Source organism: Brachyhypopomus gauderio, unplaced genomic scaffold (genome assembly GCF_052324685.1).
Source record: "Brachyhypopomus gauderio isolate BG-103 unplaced genomic scaffold, BGAUD_0.2 sc111, whole genome shotgun sequence".
Lineage (NCBI taxonomy): Eukaryota > Metazoa > Chordata > Actinopteri > Gymnotiformes > Hypopomidae > Brachyhypopomus > Brachyhypopomus gauderio.
In genome coordinates, this window is record NW_027506932.1 from 453,113 (window position 1) to 471,174 (window position 18,062).

Sequence of the window (18,062 nt, forward strand, 5' to 3'; positions counted from 1 at the left end):
CTTCGTGACAGGTATCGCTATTGTAATAGCTACCAGAGCATCCACATTTTTGTTGTCAATGTAGGCTTGGCTGGCAATTTAACCCAAAAAAGGGCCAGGGATCTCTTGCTTCTAAACAATAACCGAAGCTGTAGTCCAAAAAGTTGCTTTGCCATTCAGAAATGGTCTATTTTAATGTTGACATGTCTTAGATGCAGATGTCACAACAATGCAGTAAAGTAGAGCACTGTACATAGTTTTAGTCAAATAACATATAAAGGGCTCGTCCGGGATTTGAACCCGGGACCTCTCGCACCCAAAGCGAGAATCATACGCCTAGACCAACGAGCCTACTAGTTCAACATTTGATTTCTTATTTTGGCCTTTTGAGGCGTTTATTTTGGCTTTTTTGGCTCTTTTGCCTAGTGCACAGTCTCAGTCTTGACTACACACATGAATGTATCAAGCCCTTATGCACAAATCAGTTGGCATTTGGGCTGAAAAGACAGTAACACAATTCAACTCCTGGAGACTGTACTTGAAAACGTAATATACCACACGTGCTAGGGAAAGTACAGTCCCGCCTTGTCATGCTAATGTAAGAGCCAGATGTGCTAGATCTATGCTCTGTGGACACTGGCTTAACAGCAAATTATTTATTCACCCTCACTCGTCTGCAGTTGCGATTCACTTCGTGACAGGTATCGCTATTGTAATAGCTACCAGAGCATCCACATTTTTGTTGTCAATGTAGGCTTGGCTGGCAATTTAACCCAAAAAAGGGCCAGGGATCTCTCGCTTCTAAACAATAACAGAATAACCGAAGATGTAGTCCAACAAGCTGCTTTGCCATTCAGAAACGGTCTGTTTAAACGTTGACATGTCTTAGAAGCAGATGTCACAACAATGCAGTAAAGAAGAGCACTGTACATAATTTTAGTCAAATAACATATAAAGGGCTCGTCCGGGATTTGAACCCGGGACCTCTCACACCCGAAGCGAGAATCATACGACTAGACCAACGAGCCTTCTATTTCAAGATCTGATTTCTTATTTTGGCCTTTTGAGGCGTTTATTTAGGCTTTTTTGGCTCTTTTGCCTAGTGCACATTCTCAGTCTTGACTACACACATCTATGTATCACGCTTTTATGCACAAATCAGTTGGCATTTGGGCTGAAAAGACAGTAACACAATTCAACTCCTGAAGACTGTACTTGAAAACGTAATGTACCACACGTGCTAGGGAAAATACAGTCCCGGCTTGTCATGCTAATGTAAGAGCCAGATGTGCTAGATCTATGCTCTGTGGACACTGGCTTAACAGCAAATTATTTATTCACCCTCACTCGTCTGCAGTTGCGATTCACTTAGTGAAAGGTATCGCTAGTGTAATAGCTACCAGAGCATCCACATTTTTGTTGTCAATGTAGGCTTGGCTGGCAATTTAACCCAAAAAAGGGCCAGGGATCTCTTGCTTCTAAACAATAACCGAAGCTGTAGTCCAAAAAGTTGCTTTGCCATTCAGAAATGGTCTATTTTAATGTTGACATGTCTTAGATGCAGATGTCACAACAATGCAGTAAAGTAGAGCACTGTACATAGTTTTAGTCAAATAACATATAAAGGGCTCGTCCGGGATTTGAACCCGGGACCTCTCGCACCCAAAGCAAGAATCATACGCCTAGACCAACGAGCCTACTAGTTCAAGATTTGCTTTCTTATTTTGGCCTTTTGAGGCGTTTATTTTGGCTTTTTTTGGCTCTTTTGCCTAGTGCACAGTCTCAGTCTTGACTACACACATGAATGTATCAAGCCCTTATGCACAAATCAGTTGGCATTTGGGCTGAAAAGACAGTAACACAATTCAACTCCTGGAGACTGTACTTGAAAACGTAATATACCACACATGCTAGGGAAAATACAGTCCCGGCTTGTCATGCTAATGTAAGAGCCAGATGTGCTAGATCTATGCTCTGTGGACACTGGCTTAACAGCAAATTATTTATTCACCCTCACTCGTCTGCAGTTGCGATTCACTTAGTGAAAGGTATCGCTAGTGTAATAGCTACCAGAGCATCCACATTTTTGTTGTCAATGTAGGCTTGGCTGGTAATTTAACCCAAAAAAGGGCCAGGGATCTCTTGCTTCTAAACAATAACCGAAGCTGTAGTCCAAAAAGTTGCTTTGCCATTCAGAAATGGTCTATTTTAATGTTGACATGTCTTAGATGCAGATGTCACAACAATGCAGTAAAGTAGAGCACTGTACATAGTTTTAGTCAAATAACATATAAAGGGCTCGTCCGGGATTTGAACCCGGGACCTCTCGCACCCAAAGCAAGAATCATACGCCTAGACCAACGAGCCTACTAGTTCAAGATTTGCTTTCTTATTTTGGCCTTTTGAGGCGTTTATTTTGACTTTTTTTGGCTCTTTTGCCTAGTGCACAGTCTCAGTCTTGACTACACACATCTATGTATCACGCTTTTATGCACAAATCAGTTGGCATTTGGGCTGAAAAGACAGTAACACAATTCAACTCCTGAAGACTGTACTTGAAAACGTAATGTACCACACGTGCTAGGGAAAATACAGTCCCGGCTTGTCATGCTAATGTAAGAGCCAGATGTGCTAGATCTATGCTCTGTGGACACTGGCTTAACAGCAAATTATTTATTCACCCTCACTCGTCTGCAGTTGCGATTCACTTAGTGAAAGGTATCGCTAGTGTAATAGCTACCAGAGCATCCACATTTTTGTTGTCAATGTAGGCTTGGCTGGCAATTTAACCCAAAAAAGGGCCAGGGATCTCTTGCTTCTAAACAATAACCGAAGCTGTAGTCCAAAAAGTTGCTTTGCCATTCAGAAATGGTCTATTTTAATGTTGACATGTCTTAGATGCAGATGTCACAACAATGCAGTAAAGTAGAGCACTGTACATAGTTTTAGTCAAATAACATATAAAGGGCTCGTCCGGGATTTGAACCCGGGACCTCTCGCACCCAAAGCAAGAATCATACGCCTAGACCAACGAGCCTACTAGTTCAAGATTTGCTTTCTTATTTTGGCCTTTTGAGGCGTTTATTTTGGCTTTTTTTGGCTCTTTTGCCTAGTGCACAGTCTCAGTCTTGACTACACACATGAATGTATCAAGCCCTTATGCACAAATCAGTTGGCATTTGGGCTGAAAAGACAGTAACACAATTCAACTCCTGGAGACTGTACTTGAAAACGTAATATACCACACGTGCTAGGGAAAATACAGTCCCGGCTTGTCATGCTAATGTAAGAGCCAGATGTGCTAGATCTATGCTCTGTGGACACTGGCTTAACAGCAAATTATTTATTCACCCTCACTCGTCTGCAGTTGCGATTCACTTCGTGACAGGTATCGCTAGTGTAATAGCTACCAGAGCATCCACATTTTTGTTGTCAATGTAGGCTTGGCTGGCAATTTAACCCAAAAAAGGGCCAGGGATCTCTCGCTTCTAAACAATAACAGAATAACCGAAGATGTAGTCCAACAAGCTGCTTTGCCATTCAGAAACGGTCTGTTTAAACGTTGACATGTCTTAGAAGCAGATGTCACAACAATGCAGTAAAGAAGAGCACTGTACATAATTTTAGTCAAATAACATATAAAGGGCTCGTCCGGGATTTGAACCCGGGACCTCTCACACCCGAAGCGAGAATCATACGACTAGACCAACGAGCCTTCTATTTCAAGATTTGATTTCTTATTTTGGCCTTTTGAGGCGTTTATTTAGGCTTTTTTGGCTCTTTTGCCTAGTGCACATTCTCAGTCTTGACTACACACATCTATGTATCACGCTTTTATGCACAAATCAGTTGGCATTTGGGCTGAAAAGACAGTAACACAATTCAACTCCTGAAGACTGTACTTGAAAACGTAATGTACCACACGTGCTAGGGAAAATACAGTCCCGGCTTGTCATGCTAATGTAAGAGCCAGATGTGCTAGATCTATGCTCTGTGGACACTGGCTTAACAGCAAATTATTTATTCACCCTCACTCGTCTGCAGTTGCGATTCACTTAGTGAAAGGTATCGCTAGTGTAATAGCTACCAGAGCATCCACATTTTTGTTGTCAATGTAGGCTTGGCTGGTAATTTAACCCAAAAAAGGGCCAGGGATCTCTTGCTTCTAAACAATAACCGAAGCTGTAGTCCAAAAAGTTGCTTTGCCATTCAGAAATGGTCTATTTTAATGTTGACATGTCTTAGATGCAGATGTCACAACAATGCAGTAAAGTAGAGCACTGTACATAGTTTTAGTCAAATAACATATAAAGGGCTCGTCCGGGATTTGAACCCGGGACCTCTCGCACCCAAAGCAAGAATCATACGCCTAGACCAACGAGCCTACTAGTTCAAGATTTGCTTTCTTATTTTGGCCTTTTGAGGCGTTTATTTTGGCTTTTTTTGGCTCTTTTGCCTAGTGCACAGTCTCAGTCTTGACTACACACATGAATGTATCAAGCCCTTATGCACAAATCAGTTGGCATTTGGGCTGAAAAGACAGTAACACAATTCAACTCCTGGAGACTGTACTTGAAAACGTAATATACCACACGTGCTAGGGAAAATACAGTCCCGGCTTGTCATGCTAATGTAAGAGCCAGATGTGCTAGATCTATGCTCTGTGGACACTGGCTTAACAGCAAATTATTTATTCACCCTCACTCGTCTGCAGTTGCGATTCACTTAGTGAAAGGTATCGCTAGTGTAATAGCTACCAGAGCATCCACATTTTTGTTGTCAATGTAGGCTTGGCTGGTAATTTAACCCAAAAAAGGGCCAGGGATCTCTTGCTTCTAAACAATAACCGAAGCTGTAGTCCAAAAAGTTGCTTTGCCATTCAGAAATGGTCTATTTTAATGTTGACATGTCTTAGATGCAGATGTCACAACAATGCAGTAAAGTAGAGCACTGTACATAGTTTTAGTCAAATAACATATAAAGGGCTCGTCCGGGATTTGAACCCGGGACCTCTCGCACCCAAAGCAAGAATCATACGCCTAGACCAACGAGCCTACTAGTTCAAGATTTGCTTTCTTATTTTGGCCTTTTGAGGCGTTTATTTTGACTTTTTTTGGCTCTTTTGCCTAGTGCACAGTCTCAGTCTTGACTACACACATCTATGTATCACGCTTTTATGCACAAATCAGTTGGCATTTGGGCTGAAAAGACAGTAACACAATTCAACTCCTGAAGACTGTACTTGAAAACGTAATGTACCACACGTGCTAGGGAAAATACAGTCCCGGCTTGTCATGCTAATGTAAGAGCCAGATGTGCTAGATCTATGCTCTGTGGACACTGGCTTAACAGCAAATTATTTATTCACCCTCACTCGTCTGCAGTTGCGATTCACTTAGTGAAAGGTATCGCTAGTGTAATAGCTACCAGAGCATCCACATTTTTGTTGTCAATGTAGGCTTGGCTGGCAATTTAACCCAAAAAAGGGCCAGGGATCTCTTGCTTCTAAACAATAACCGAAGCTGTAGTCCAAAAAGTTGCTTTGCCATTCAGAAATGGTCTATTTTAATGTTGACATGTCTTAGATGCAGATGTCACAACAATGCAGTAAAGTAGAGCACTGTACATAGTTTTAGTCAAATAACATATAAAGGGCTCGTCCGGGATTTGAACCCGGGACCTCTCGCACCCAAAGCAAGAATCATACGCCTAGACCAACGAGCCTACTAGTTCAAGATTTGCTTTCTTATTTTGGCCTTTTGAGGCGTTTATTTTGGCTTTTTTTGGCTCTTTTGCCTAGTGCACAGTCTCAGTCTTGACTACACACATGAATGTATCAAGCCCTTATGCACAAATCAGTTGGCATTTGGGCTGAAAAGACAGTAACACAATTCAACTCCTGGAGACTGTACTTGAAAACGTAATATACCACACGTGCTAGGGAAAATACAGTCCCGGCTTGTCATGCTAATGTAAGAGCCAGATGTGCTAGATCTATGCTCTGTGGACACTGGCTTAACAGCAAATTATTTATTCACCCTCACTCGTCTGCAGTTGCGATTCACTTCGTGACAGGTATCGCTAGTGTAATAGCTACCAGAGCATCCACATTTTTGTTGTCAATGTAGGCTTGGCTGGCAATTTAACCCAAAAAAGGGCCAGGGATCTCTCGCTTCTAAACAATAACAGAATAACCGAAGATGTAGTCCAACAAGCTGCTTTGCCATTCAGAAACGGTCTGTTTAAACGTTGACATGTCTTAGAAGCAGATGTCACAACAATGCAGTAAAGAAGAGCACTGTACATAATTTTAGTCAAATAACATATAAAGGGCTCGTCCGGGATTTGAACCCGGGACCTCTCACACCCGAAGCGAGAATCATACGACTAGACCAACGAGCCTTCTATTTCAAGATTTGATTTCTTATTTTGGCCTTTTGAGGCGTTTATTTAGGCTTTTTTGGCTCTTTTGCCTAGTGCACATTCTCAGTCTTGACTACACACATCTATGTATCACGCTTTTATGCACAAATCAGTTGGCATTTGGGCTGAAAAGACAGTAACACAATTCAACTCCTGAAGACTGTACTTGAAAACGTAATGTACCACACGTGCTAGGGAAAATACAGTCCCGGCTTGTCATGCTAATGTAAGAGCCAGATGTGCTAGATCTATGCTCTGTGGACACTGGCTTAACAGCAAATTATTTATTCACCCTCACTCGTCTGCAGTTGCGATTCACTTAGTGAAAGGTATCGCTAGTGTAATAGCTACCAGAGCATCCACATTTTTGTTGTCAATGTAGGCTTGGCTGGTAATTTAACCCAAAAAAGGGCCAGGGATCTCTTGCTTCTAAACAATAACCGAAGCTGTAGTCCAAAAAGTTGCTTTGCCATTCAGAAATGGTCTATTTTAATGTTGACATGTCTTAGATGCAGATGTCACAACAATGCAGTAAAGTAGAGCACTGTACATAGTTTTAGTCAAATAACATATAAAGGGCTCGTCCGGGATTTGAACCCGGGACCTCTCGCACCCAAAGCAAGAATCATACGCCTAGACCAACGAGCCTACTAGTTCAAGATTTGCTTTCTTATTTTGGCCTTTTGAGGCGTTTATTTTGGCTTTTTTTGGCTCTTTTGCCTAGTGCACAGTCTCAGTCTTGACTACACACATGAATGTATCAAGCCCTTATGCACAAATCAGTTGGCATTTGGGCTGAAAAGACAGTAACACAATTCAACTCCTGGAGACTGTACTTGAAAACGTAATATACCACACGTGCTAGGGAAAATACAGTCCCGGCTTGTCATGCTAATGTAAGAGCCAGATGTGCTAGATCTATGCTCTGTGGACACTGGCTTAACAGCAAATTATTTATTCACCCTCACTCGTCTGCAGTTGCGATTCACTTAGTGAAAGGTATCGCTAGTGTAATAGCTACCAGAGCATCCACATTTTTGTTGTCAATGTAGGCTTGGCTGGTAATTTAACCCAAAAAAGGGCCAGGGATCTCTTGCTTCTAAACAATAACCGAAGCTGTAGTCCAAAAAGTTGCTTTGCCATTCAGAAATGGTCTATTTTAATGTTGACATGTCTTAGATGCAGATGTCACAACAATGCAGTAAAGTAGAGCACTGTACATAGTTTTAGTCAAATAACATATAAAGGGCTCGTCCGGGATTTGAACCCGGGACCTCTCGCACCCAAAGCAAGAATCATACGCCTAGACCAACGAGCCTACTAGTTCAAGATTTGCTTTCTTATTTTGGCCTTTTGAGGCGTTTATTTTGACTTTTTTTGGCTCTTTTGCCTAGTGCACAGTCTCAGTCTTGACTACACACATCTATGTATCACGCTTTTATGCACAAATCAGTTGGCATTTGGGCTGAAAAGACAGTAACACAATTCAACTCCTGAAGACTGTACTTGAAAACGTAATGTACCACACGTGCTAGGGAAAATACAGTCCCGGCTTGTCATGCTAATGTAAGAGCCAGATGTGCTAGATCTATGCTCTGTGGACACTGGCTTAACAGCAAATTATTTATTCACCCTCACTCGTCTGCAGTTGCGATTCACTTAGTGAAAGGTATCGCTAGTGTAATAGCTACCAGAGCATCCACATTTTTGTTGTCAATGTAGGCTTGGCTGGCAATTTAACCCAAAAAAGGGCCAGGGATCTCTTGCTTCTAAACAATAACCGAAGCTGTAGTCCAAAAAGTTGCTTTGCCATTCAGAAATGGTCTATTTTAATGTTGACATGTCTTAGATGCAGATGTCACAACAATGCAGTAAAGTAGAGCACTGTACATAGTTTTAGTCAAATAACATATAAAGGGCTCGTCCGGGATTTGAACCCGGGACCTCTCGCACCCAAAGCAAGAATCATACGCCTAGACCAACGAGCCTACTAGTTCAAGATTTGCTTTCTTATTTTGGCCTTTTGAGGCGTTTATTTTGGCTTTTTTTGGCTCTTTTGCCTAGTGCACAGTCTCAGTCTTGACTACACACATGAATGTATCAAGCCCTTATGCACAAATCAGTTGGCATTTGGGCTGAAAAGACAGTAACACAATTCAACTCCTGGAGACTGTACTTGAAAACGTAATATACCACACGTGCTAGGGAAAATACAGTCCCGGCTTGTCATGCTAATGTAAGAGCCAGATGTGCTAGATCTATGCTCTGTGGACACTGGCTTAACAGCAAATTATTTATTCACCCTCACTCGTCTGCAGTTGCGATTCACTTAGTGAAAGGTATCGCTAGTGTAATAGCTACCAGAGCATCCACATTTTTGTTGTCAATGTAGGCTTGGCTGGCAATTTAACCCAAAAAAGGGCCAGGGATCTCTTGCTTCTAAACAATAACCGAAGCTGTAGTCCAAAAAGTTGCTTTGCCATTCAGAAATGGTCTATTTTAATGTTGACATGTCTTAGATGCAGATGTCACAACAATGCAGTAAAGTAGAGCACTGTACATAGTTTTAGTCAAATAACATATAAAGGGCTCGTCCGGGATTTGAACCCGGGACCTCTCGCACCCAAAGCGAGAATCATACGCCTAGACCAACGAGCCTACTAGTTCAACATTTGATTTCTTATTTTGGCCTTTTGAGGCGTTTATTTTGGCTTTTTTGGCTCTTTTGCCTAGTGCACAGTCTCAGTCTTGACTACACACATGAATGTATCAAGCCCTTATGCACAAATCAGTTGGCATTTGGGCTGAAAAGACAGTAACACAATTCAACTCCTGGAGACTGTACTTGAAAACGTAATATACCACACGTGCTAGGGAAAGTACAGTCCCGCCTTGTCATGCTAATGTAAGAGCCAGATGTGCTAGATCTATGCTCTGTGGACACTGGCTTAACAGCAAATTATTTATTCACCCTCACTCGTCTGCAGTTGCGATTCACTTCGTGACAGGTATCGCTATTGTAATAGCTACCAGAGCATCCACATTTTTGTTGTCAATGTAGGCTTGGCTGGCAATTTAACCCAAAAAAGGGCCAGGGATCTCTCGCTTCTAAACAATAACAGAATAACCGAAGATGTAGTCCAACAAGCTGCTTTGCCATTCAGAAACGGTCTGTTTAAACGTTGACATGTCTTAGAAGCAGATGTCACAACAATGCAGTAAAGAAGAGCACTGTACATAATTTTAGTCAAATAACATATAAAGGGCTCGTCCGGGATTTGAACCCGGGACCTCTCACACCCGAAGCGAGAATCATACGACTAGACCAACGAGCCTTCTATTTCAAGATTTGCTTTCTTATTTTGGCCTTTTGAGGCGTTTATTTTGGCTTTTTTGGCTCTTTTGCCTAGTGCACATTCTCAGTCTTGACTACACACATCTATGTATCACGCTTTTATGCACAAATCAGTTGGCATTTGGGCTGAAAAGACAGTAACACAATTCAACTCCTGAAGACTGTACTTGAAAACGTAATGTACCACACGTGCTAGGGAAAATACAGTCCCGGCTTGTCATGCTAATGTAAGAGCCAGATGTGCTAGATCTATGCTCTGTGGACACTGGCTTAACAGCAAATTATTTATTCACCCTCACTCGTCTGCAGTTGCGATTCACTTAGTGAAAGGTATCGCTAGTGTAATAGCTACCAGAGCATCCACATTTTTGTTGTCAATGTAGGCTTGGCTGGTAATTTAACCCAAAAAAGGGCCAGGGATCTCTTGCTTCTAAACAATAACCGAAGCTGTAGTCCAAAAAGTTGCTTTGCCATTCAGAAATGGTCTATTTTAATGTTGACATGTCTTAGATGCAGATGTCACAACAATGCAGTAAAGTAGAGCACTGTACATAGTTTTAGTCAAATAACATATAAAGGGCTCGTCCGGGATTTGAACCCGGGACCTCTCGCACCCAAAGCAAGAATCATACGCCTAGACCAACGAGCCTACTAGTTCAAGATTTGCTTTCTTATTTTGGCCTTTTGAGGCGTTTATTTTGGCTTTTTTTGGCTCTTTTGCCTAGTGCACAGTCTCAGTCTTGACTACACACATGAATGTATCAAGCCCTTATGCACAAATCAGTTGGCATTTGGGCTGAAAAGACAGTAACACAATTCAACTCCTGGAGACTGTACTTGAAAACGTAATATACCACACGTGCTAGGGAAAATACAGTCCCGGCTTGTCATGCTAATGTAAGAGCCAGATGTGCTAGATCTATGCTCTGTGGACACTGGCTTAACAGCAAATTATTTATTCACCCTCACTCGTCTGCAGTTGCGATTCACTTAGTGAAAGGTATCGCTAGTGTAATAGCTACCAGAGCATCCACATTTTTGTTGTCAATGTAGGCTTGGCTGGCAATTTAACCCAAAAAAGGGCCAGGGATCTCTTGCTTCTAAACAATAACCGAAGCTGTAGTCCAAAAAGTTGCTTTGCCATTCAGAAATGGTCTATTTTAATGTTGACATGTCTTAGATGCAGATGTCACAACAATGCAGTAAAGTAGAGCACTGTACATAGTTTTAGTCAAATAACATATAAAGGGCTCGTCCGGGATTTGAACCCGGGACCTCTCGCACCCAAAGCAAGAATCATACGCCTAGACCAACGAGCCTACTAGTTCAAGATTTGCTTTCTTATTTTGGCCTTTTGAGGCGTTTATTTTGGCTTTTTTTGGCTCTTTTGCCTAGTGCACAGTCTCAGTCTTGACTACACACATGAATGTATCAAGCCCTTATGCACAAATCAGTTGGCATTTGGGCTGAAAAGACAGTAACACAATTCAACTCCTGGAGACTGTACTTGAAAACGTAATATACCACACGTGCTAGGGAAAATACAGTCCCGGCTTGTCATGCTAATGTAAGAGCCAGATGTGCTAGATCTATGCTCTGTGGACACTGGCTTAACAGCAAATTATTTATTCACCCTCACTCGTCTGCAGTTGCGATTCACTTAGTGAAAGGTATCGCTAGTGTAATAGCTACCAGAGCATCCACATTTTTGTTGTCAATGTAGGCTTGGCTGGCAATTTAACCCAAAAAAGGGCCAGGGATCTCTTGCTTCTAAACAATAACCGAAGCTGTAGTCCAAAAAGTTGCTTTGCCATTCAGAAATGGTCTATTTTAATGTTGACATGTCTTAGATGCAGATGTCACAACAATGCAGTAAAGTAGAGCACTGTACATAGTTTTAGTCAAATAACATATAAAGGGCTCGTCCGGGATTTGAACCCGGGACCTCTCGCACCCAAAGCGAGAATCATACGCCTAGACCAACGAGCCTACTAGTTCAACATTTGATTTCTTATTTTGGCCTTTTGAGGCGTTTATTTTGGCTTTTTTGGCTCTTTTGCCTAGTGCACAGTCTCAGTCTTGACTACACACATGAATGTATCAAGCCCTTATGCACAAATCAGTTGGCATTTGGGCTGAAAAGACAGTAACACAATTCAACTCCTGGAGACTGTACTTGAAAACGTAATATACCACACGTGCTAGGGAAAATACAGTCCCGGCTTGTCATGCTAATGTAAGAGCCAGATGTGCTAGATCTATGCTCTGTGGACACTGGCTTAACAGCAAATTATTTATTCACCCTCACTCGTCTGCAGTTGCGATTCACTTAGTGAAAGGTATCGCTAGTGTAATAGCTACCAGAGCATCCACATTTTTGTTGTCAATGTAGGCTTGGCTGGCAATTTAACCCAAAAAAGGGCCAGGGATCTCTTGCTTCTAAACAATAACCGAAGCTGTAGTCCAAAAAGTTGCTTTGCCATTCAGAAATGGTCTATTTTAATGTTGACATGTCTTAGATGCAGATGTCACAACAATGCAGTAAAGTAGAGCACTGTACATAGTTTTAGTCAAATAACATATAAAGGGCTCGTCCGGGATTTGAACCCGGGACCTCTCGCACCCAAAGCGAGAATCATACGCCTAGACCAACGAGCCTACTAGTTCAACATTTGATTTCTTATTTTGGCCTTTTGAGGCGTTTATTTTGGCTTTTTTGGCTCTTTTGCCTAGTGCACAGTCTCAGTCTTGACTACACACATGAATGTATCAAGCCCTTATGCACAAATCAGTTGGCATTTGGGCTGAAAAGACAGTAACACAATTCAACTCCTGGAGACTGTACTTGAAAACGTAATATACCACACGTGCTAGGGAAAGTACAGTCCCGCCTTGTCATGCTAATGTAAGAGCCAGATGTGCTAGATCTATGCTCTGTGGACACTGGCTTAACAGCAAATTATTTATTCACCCTCACTCGTCTGCAGTTGCGATTCACTTCGTGACAGGTATCGCTATTGTAATAGCTACCAGAGCATCCACATTTTTGTTGTCAATGTAGGCTTGGCTGGCAATTTAACCCAAAAAAGGGCCAGGGATCTCTCGCTTCTAAACAATAACAGAATAACCGAAGATGTAGTCCAACAAGCTGCTTTGCCATTCAGAAACGGTCTGTTTAAACGTTGACATGTCTTAGAAGCAGATGTCACAACAATGCAGTAAAGAAGAGCACTGTACATAATTTTAGTCAAATAACATATAAAGGGCTCGTCCGGGATTTGAACCCGGGACCTCTCACACCCGAAGCGAGAATCATACGACTAGACCAACGAGCCTTCTATTTCAAGATTTGATTTCTTATTTTGGCCTTTTGAGGCGTTTATTTAGGCTTTTTTGGCTCTTTTGCCTAGTGCACATTCTCAGTCTTGACTACACACATCTATGTATCACGCTTTTATGCACAAATCAGTTGGCATTTGGGCTGAAAAGACAGTAACACAATTCAACTCCTGAAGACTGTACTTGAAAACGTAATATACCACACGTGCTAGGGAAAATACAGTCCCGGCTTGTCATGCTAATGTAAGAGCCAGATGTGCTAGATCTATGCTCTGTGGACACTGGCTTAACAGCAAATTATTTATTCACCCTCACTCGTCTGCAGTTGCGATTCACTTAGTGAAAGGTATCGCTAGTGTAATAGCTACCAGAGCATCCACATTTTTGTTGTCAATGTAGGCTTGGCTGGCAATTTAACCCAAAAAAGGGCCAGGGATCTCTTGCTTCTAAACAATAACCGAAGCTGTAGTCCAAAAAGTTGCTTTGCCATTCAGAAATGGTCTATTTTAATGTTGACATGTCTTAGATGCAGATGTCACAACAATGCAGTAAAGTAGAGCACTGTACATAGTTTTAGTCAAATAACATATAAAGGGCTCGTCCGGGATTTGAACCCGGGACCTCTCGCACCCAAAGCGAGAATCATACGCCTAGACCAACGAGCCTACTAGTTCGACATTTGATTTCTTATTTTGGCCTTTTGAGGCGTTTATTTTGGCTTTTTTGGCTCTTTTGCCTAGTGCACAGTCTCAGTCTTGACTACACACATGAATGTATCAAGCCCTTATGCACAAATCAGTTGGCATTTGGGCTGAAAAGACAGTAACACAATTCAACTCCTGGAGACTGTACTTGAAAACGTAATATACCACACGTGCTAGGGAAAGTACAGTCCCGCCTTGTCATGCTAATGTAAGAGCCAGATGTGCTAGATCTATGCTCTGTGGACACTGGCTTAACAGCAAATTATTTATTCACCCTCACTCGTCTGCAGTTGCGATTCACTTCGTGACAGGTATCGCTATTGTAATAGCTACCAGAGCATACACATTTTTGTTGTCAATGTAGGCTTGGCTGGCAATTTAACCCAAAAAAGGGCCAGGGATCTCTCGCTTCTAAACAATAACAGAATAACCGAAGATGTAGTCCAACAAGCTGCTTTGCCATTCAGAAACGGTCTGTTTAAACGTTGACATGTCTTAGAAGCAGATGTCACAACAATGCAGTAAAGAAGAGCACTGTACATAATTTTAGTCAAATAACATATAAAGGGCTCGTCCGGGATTTGAACCCAGGACCTCTCACACCCGAAGCGAGAATCATACGACTAGACCAACGAGCCTTCTATTTCAAGATTTGATTTCTTATTTTGGCCTTTTGAGGCGTTTATTTAGGCTTTTTTGGCTCTTTTGCCTAGTGCACATTCTCAGTCTTGACTACACACATCTATGTATCACGCTTTTATGCACAAATCAGTTGGCATTTGGGCTGAAAAGACAGTAACACAATTCAACTCCTGAAGACTGTACTTGAAAACGTAATGTACCACACGTGCTAGGGAAAATACAGTCCCGGCTTGTCATGCTAATGTAAGAGCCAGATGTGCTAGATCTATGCTCTGTGGACACTGGCTTAACAGCAAATTATTTATTCACCCTCACTCGTCTGCAGTTGCGATTCACTTAGTGAAAGGTATCGCTAGTGTAATAGCTACCAGAGCATCCACATTTTTGTTGTCAATGTAGGCTTGGCTGGTAATTTAACCCAAAAAAGGGCCAGGGATCTCTTGCTTCTAAACAATAACCGAAGCTGTAGTCCAAAAAGTTGCTTTGCCATTCAGAAATGGTCTATTTTAATGTTGACATGTCTTAGATGCAGATGTCACAACAATGCAGTAAAGTAGAGCACTGTACATAGTTTTAGTCAAATAACATATAAAGGGCTCGTCCGGGATTTGAACCCGGGACCTCTCGCACCCAAAGCAAGAATCATACGCCGAGACCAACGAGCCTACTAGTTCAAGATTTGCTTTCTTATTTTGGCCTTTTGAGGCGTTTATTTTGACTTTTTTTGGCTCTTTTGCCTAGTGCACAGTCTCAGTCTTGACTACACACATCTATGTATCACGCTTTTATGCACAAATCAGTTGGCATTTGGGCTGAAAAGACAGTAACACAATTCAACTCCTGAAGACTGTACTTGAAAACGTAATGTACCACACGTGCTAGGGAAAATACAGTCCCGGCTTGTCATGCTAATGTAAGAGCCAGATGTGCTAGATCTATGCTCTGTGGACACTGGCTTAACAGCAAATTATTTATTCACCCTCACTCGTCTGCAGTTGCGATTCACTTAGTGAAAGGTATCGCTAGTGTAATAGCTACCAGAGCATCCACATTTTTGTTGTCAATGTAGGCTTGGCTGGCAATTTAACCCAAAAAAGGGCCAGGGATCTCTTGCTTCTAAACAATAACCGAAGCTGTAGTCCAAAAAGTTGCTTTGCCATTCAGAAATGGTCTATTTTAATGTTGACATGTCTTAGATGCAGATGTCACAACAATGCAGTAAAGTAGAGCACTGTACATAGTTTTAGTCAAATAACATATAAAGGGCTCGTCCGGGATTTGAACACGGGACCTCTCGCACCCAAAGCAAGAATCATACGCCTAGACCAACGAGCCTACTAGTTCAAGATTTGCTTTCTTATTTTGGCCTTTTGAGGCGTTTATTTTGGCTTTTTTTGGCTCTTTTGCCTAGTGCACAGTCTCAGTCTTGACTACACACATGAATGTATCAAGCCCTTATGCACAAATCAGTTGGCATTTGGGCTGAAAAGACAGTAACACAATTCAACTCCTGGAGACTGTACTTGAAAACGTAATATACCACACGTGCTAGGGAAAATACAGTCCCGGCTTGTCATGCTAATGTAAGAGCCAGATGTGCTAGATCTATGCTCTGTGGACACTGGCTTAACAGCAAATTATTTATTCACCCTCACTCGTCTGCAGTTGCGATTCACTTAGTGAAAGGTATCGCTAGTGTAATAGCTACCAGAGCATCCACATTTTTGTTGTCAATGTAGGCTTGGCTGGCAATTTAACCCAAAAAAGGGCCAGGGATCTCTTGCTTCTAAACAATAACCGAAGCTGTAGTCCAAAAAGTTGCTTTGCCATTCAGAAATGGTCTATTTTAATGTTGACATGTCTTAGATGCAGATGTCACAACAATGCAGTAAAGTAGAGCACTGTACATAGTTTTAGTCAAATAACATATAAAGGGCTCGTCCGGGATTTGAACCCGGGACCTCTCGCACCCAAAGCGAGAATCATACGCCTAGACCAACGAGCCTACTAGTTCAACATTTGATTTCTTATTTTGGCCTTTTGAGGCGTTTATTTTGGCTTTTTTGGCTCTTTTGCCTAGTGCACAGTCTCAGTCTTGACTACACACATGAATGTATCAAGCCCTTATGCACAAATCAGTTGGCATTTGGGCTGAAAAGACAGTAACACAATTCAACTCCTGGAGACTGTACTTGAAAACGTAATATACCACACGTGCTAGGGAAAGTACAGTCCCGCCTTGTCATGCTAATGTAAGAGCCAGATGTGCTAGATCTATGCTCTGTGGACACTGGCTTAACAGCAAATTATTTATTCACCCTCACTCGTCTGCAGTTGCGATTCACTTCGTGACAGGTATCGCTATTGTAATAGCTACCAGAGCATCCACATTTTTGTTGTCAATGTAGGCTTGGCTGGCAATTTAACCCAAAAAAGGGCCAGGGATCTCTCGCTTCTAAACAATAACAGAATAACCGAAGATGTAGTCCAACAAGCTGCTTTGCCATTCAGAAACGTTCTGTTTAAACGTTGACATGTCTTAGAAGCAGATGTCACAACAATGCAGTAAAGAAGAGCACTGTACATAATTTTAGTCAAATAACATATAAAGGGCTCGTCCGGGATTTGAACCCGGGACCTCTCACACCCGAAGCGAGAATCATACGACTAGACCAACGAGCCTTCTATTTCAAGATCTGATTTCTTATTTTGGCCTTTTGAGGCGTTTATTTAGGCTTTTTTGGCTCTTTTGCCTAGTGCACATTCTCAGTCTTGACTACACACATCTATGTATCACGCTTTTATGCACAAATCAGTTGGCATTTGGGCTGAAAAGACAGTAACACAATTCAACTCCTGAAGACTGTACTTGAAAACGTAATGTACCACACGTGCTAGGGAAAATACAGTCCCGGCTTGTCATGCTAATGTAAGAGCCAGATGTGCTAGATCTATGCTCTGTGGACACTGGCTTAACAGCAAATTATTTATTCACCCTCACTCGTCTGCAGTTGCGATTCACTTAGTGAAAGGTATCGCTAGTGTAATAGCTACCAGAGCATCCACATTTTTGTTGTCAATGTAGGCTTGGCTGGCAATTTAACCCAAAAAAGGGCCAGGGATCTCTTGCTTCTAAACAATAACCGAAGCTGTAGTCCAAAAAGTTGCTTTGCCATTCAGAAATGGTCTATTTTAATGTTGACATGTCTTAGATGCAGATGTCACAACAATGCAGTAAAGTAGAGCACTGTACATAGTTTTAGTCAAATAACATATAAAGGGCTCGTCCGGGATTTGAACCCGGGACCTCTCGCACCCAAAGCAAGAATCATACGCCTAGACCAACGAGCCTACTAGTTCAAGATTTACTTTCTTATTTTGGCCTTTTGAGGCGTTTATTTTGGCTTTTTTTGGCTCTTTTGCCTAGTGCACAGTCTCAGTCTTGACTACACACATGAATGTATCAAGCCCTTATGCACAAATCAGTTGGCATTTGGGCTGAAAAGACAGTAACACAATTCAACTCCTGGAGACTGTACTTGAAAACGTAATATACCACACGTGCTAGGGAAAATACAGTCCCGGCTTGTCATGCTAATGTAAGAGCCAGATGTGCTAGA

The 18,062-nt window shown here is 41.9% G+C and overlaps 25 non-coding genes across 25 annotated transcripts; all 25 read right to left on the minus strand.

Annotated features, from left to right (window-relative positions):
* Nucleotides 1–258: 258 nt before the first annotated feature.
* On the minus strand, nucleotides 259–330 carry trnap-ugg (transfer RNA proline (anticodon UGG)). Its single transcript has one exon. It is a non-coding gene; the product is annotated as a tRNA-Pro (tRNA).
* Nucleotides 331–935: 605 nt separating this feature from the next.
* Nucleotides 936–1,007, minus strand: trnap-cgg (transfer RNA proline (anticodon CGG)). The gene has a single exon. It is a non-coding gene; the product is annotated as a tRNA-Pro (tRNA).
* Nucleotides 1,008–1,604: 597 nt separating this feature from the next.
* On the minus strand, nucleotides 1,605–1,676 carry trnap-ugg (transfer RNA proline (anticodon UGG)). Its single transcript has one exon. It is a non-coding gene; the product is annotated as a tRNA-Pro (tRNA).
* Nucleotides 1,677–2,274: 598 nt separating this feature from the next.
* Nucleotides 2,275–2,346, minus strand: trnap-ugg (transfer RNA proline (anticodon UGG)). The gene has a single exon. It is a non-coding gene; the product is annotated as a tRNA-Pro (tRNA).
* A 598-nt stretch (nucleotides 2,347–2,944) lies between these two features.
* Nucleotides 2,945–3,016, minus strand: trnap-ugg (transfer RNA proline (anticodon UGG)). The gene has a single exon. It is a non-coding gene; the product is annotated as a tRNA-Pro (tRNA).
* Nucleotides 3,017–3,622: 606 nt separating this feature from the next.
* Nucleotides 3,623–3,694, minus strand: trnap-cgg (transfer RNA proline (anticodon CGG)). The gene has a single exon. It is a non-coding gene; the product is annotated as a tRNA-Pro (tRNA).
* Nucleotides 3,695–4,291: 597 nt separating this feature from the next.
* trnap-ugg (transfer RNA proline (anticodon UGG)) lies at nucleotides 4,292–4,363 on the minus strand. The gene has a single exon. It is a non-coding gene; the product is annotated as a tRNA-Pro (tRNA).
* Nucleotides 4,364–4,961: 598 nt separating this feature from the next.
* trnap-ugg (transfer RNA proline (anticodon UGG)) lies at nucleotides 4,962–5,033 on the minus strand. Its single transcript has one exon. It is a non-coding gene; the product is annotated as a tRNA-Pro (tRNA).
* Nucleotides 5,034–5,631: 598 nt separating this feature from the next.
* trnap-ugg (transfer RNA proline (anticodon UGG)) lies at nucleotides 5,632–5,703 on the minus strand. Its single transcript has one exon. It is a non-coding gene; the product is annotated as a tRNA-Pro (tRNA).
* A 606-nt stretch (nucleotides 5,704–6,309) lies between these two features.
* Nucleotides 6,310–6,381, minus strand: trnap-cgg (transfer RNA proline (anticodon CGG)). The gene has a single exon. It is a non-coding gene; the product is annotated as a tRNA-Pro (tRNA).
* A 597-nt stretch (nucleotides 6,382–6,978) lies between these two features.
* Nucleotides 6,979–7,050, minus strand: trnap-ugg (transfer RNA proline (anticodon UGG)). Its single transcript has one exon. It is a non-coding gene; the product is annotated as a tRNA-Pro (tRNA).
* Nucleotides 7,051–7,648: 598 nt separating this feature from the next.
* On the minus strand, nucleotides 7,649–7,720 carry trnap-ugg (transfer RNA proline (anticodon UGG)). The gene has a single exon. It is a non-coding gene; the product is annotated as a tRNA-Pro (tRNA).
* A 598-nt stretch (nucleotides 7,721–8,318) lies between these two features.
* trnap-ugg (transfer RNA proline (anticodon UGG)) lies at nucleotides 8,319–8,390 on the minus strand. Its single transcript has one exon. It is a non-coding gene; the product is annotated as a tRNA-Pro (tRNA).
* Nucleotides 8,391–8,988: 598 nt separating this feature from the next.
* Nucleotides 8,989–9,060, minus strand: trnap-ugg (transfer RNA proline (anticodon UGG)). Its single transcript has one exon. It is a non-coding gene; the product is annotated as a tRNA-Pro (tRNA).
* Nucleotides 9,061–9,665: 605 nt separating this feature from the next.
* Nucleotides 9,666–9,737, minus strand: trnap-cgg (transfer RNA proline (anticodon CGG)). The gene has a single exon. It is a non-coding gene; the product is annotated as a tRNA-Pro (tRNA).
* Nucleotides 9,738–10,334: 597 nt separating this feature from the next.
* trnap-ugg (transfer RNA proline (anticodon UGG)) lies at nucleotides 10,335–10,406 on the minus strand. Its single transcript has one exon. It is a non-coding gene; the product is annotated as a tRNA-Pro (tRNA).
* Nucleotides 10,407–11,004: 598 nt separating this feature from the next.
* On the minus strand, nucleotides 11,005–11,076 carry trnap-ugg (transfer RNA proline (anticodon UGG)). The gene has a single exon. It is a non-coding gene; the product is annotated as a tRNA-Pro (tRNA).
* Nucleotides 11,077–11,674: 598 nt separating this feature from the next.
* Nucleotides 11,675–11,746, minus strand: trnap-ugg (transfer RNA proline (anticodon UGG)). Its single transcript has one exon. It is a non-coding gene; the product is annotated as a tRNA-Pro (tRNA).
* Nucleotides 11,747–12,343: 597 nt separating this feature from the next.
* trnap-ugg (transfer RNA proline (anticodon UGG)) lies at nucleotides 12,344–12,415 on the minus strand. Its single transcript has one exon. It is a non-coding gene; the product is annotated as a tRNA-Pro (tRNA).
* A 605-nt stretch (nucleotides 12,416–13,020) lies between these two features.
* Nucleotides 13,021–13,092, minus strand: trnap-cgg (transfer RNA proline (anticodon CGG)). The gene has a single exon. It is a non-coding gene; the product is annotated as a tRNA-Pro (tRNA).
* A 597-nt stretch (nucleotides 13,093–13,689) lies between these two features.
* Nucleotides 13,690–13,761, minus strand: trnap-ugg (transfer RNA proline (anticodon UGG)). Its single transcript has one exon. It is a non-coding gene; the product is annotated as a tRNA-Pro (tRNA).
* Nucleotides 13,762–14,366: 605 nt separating this feature from the next.
* Nucleotides 14,367–14,438, minus strand: trnap-cgg (transfer RNA proline (anticodon CGG)). The gene has a single exon. It is a non-coding gene; the product is annotated as a tRNA-Pro (tRNA).
* A 1,937-nt stretch (nucleotides 14,439–16,375) lies between these two features.
* trnap-ugg (transfer RNA proline (anticodon UGG)) lies at nucleotides 16,376–16,447 on the minus strand. Its single transcript has one exon. It is a non-coding gene; the product is annotated as a tRNA-Pro (tRNA).
* A 605-nt stretch (nucleotides 16,448–17,052) lies between these two features.
* Nucleotides 17,053–17,124, minus strand: trnap-cgg (transfer RNA proline (anticodon CGG)). Its single transcript has one exon. It is a non-coding gene; the product is annotated as a tRNA-Pro (tRNA).
* A 597-nt stretch (nucleotides 17,125–17,721) lies between these two features.
* Nucleotides 17,722–17,793, minus strand: trnap-ugg (transfer RNA proline (anticodon UGG)). The gene has a single exon. It is a non-coding gene; the product is annotated as a tRNA-Pro (tRNA).
* Nucleotides 17,794–18,062: the final 269 nt, after the last annotated feature.